Below are 980 nucleotides of genomic sequence, written 5' to 3'. Positions count from 1 at the left end.
TACATTCATTTATACATGATAAAATAAATATGCAGGTTATGGTAAACCTCTCTTATTGTGCTTGTTGGTTATGGTAAAAGAGGTAACCTGTGCTGGTTATGATAACCACCCTTGCAGGTTACATTAAAAGAGGGTAACCTATGCTGGTTATGATAACCACATTTGCAAGTTACAATAAAAGAGGGTAACTTATGCACGTTATGATAAATGAAGGTAATTCATGTTGGTTGCAGTAAATCAATCAAGTATCACCCTAACTTCCAAGCATCCACCCATGTCTGGTACCCATAAAGTAGGAAGGCAAGAAGTATAGGGGTGGTTACAAGTACAGATGATGTCTATTTAACAAAAATAGTATCAATGATGAAATAACTTCCATCATGGAATGCTAAACTTAAGGGAACAACTTTATAAAAGAGAGAAGTTACATAAGTTCAGGGAGAGAAAAAGAGATGATAAAGAAAAAGGAAAAAACAAATTGCCAAAGTAACAATGTACTCAAGGAAGCCTATGAAGACACGAGGATCCAATCGACTCACAAACCCTTATCTTCTTCTCCCTTTATCTCTCTTTTTTCTGCTTCTTCTCACTTGTAATCTAAGCTCTGGGAATCAGAGACTACTGTAAAGGTGAAGAGATCCCGAAATAAGGTTCAAAGTTTCTATATCTTAATTTGAGTGTTAAAAAAATCAACGCTCCAACTGGGATCCAGATATAGGAGTGTTGTCATCATGCTGCAATATCTCACATTTACTCATTCAAACATTATGTTTGTTGTTAATCGAGTATCTCAGTTTATGCACCAGCCTAGAGTGCTACATATGGGGACTGTGAAGAGAATTCTAAGATATTTAAAGGGAGTTGTAGGAGATTTATTTAACACTTGCTTTTTTACTTGATTTGTGTGTCATCCTTGCACAAGGACATGTTAATCTTCTCTATATCATTCCAATTTTATCGGATATCCCTCACCTAGAGAT

General features: G+C 35.6%; 1 non-coding gene across 1 annotated transcript; it reads right to left on the bottom strand.

Moving 5' to 3' along the window:
* Positions 1-877: 877 nt before the first annotated feature.
* Positions 878-980, bottom strand: LOC149845277 (U6 spliceosomal RNA). Its single transcript, XR_016430684.1, has one exon. It is a non-coding gene; the product is annotated as a U6 spliceosomal RNA (small nuclear RNA).

Source organism: Nuphar pumila, chromosome 2 (assembly GCF_984573655.1).
Source record: "Nuphar pumila chromosome 2, dmNupPumi1.hap1.1, whole genome shotgun sequence".
NCBI classification, from domain to species: domain Eukaryota; kingdom Viridiplantae; phylum Streptophyta; class Magnoliopsida; order Nymphaeales; family Nymphaeaceae; genus Nuphar; species Nuphar pumila.
Note: the sequence above shows the minus strand (reverse complement) of the source record. Positions and strands in the feature narration are given on the sequence as shown.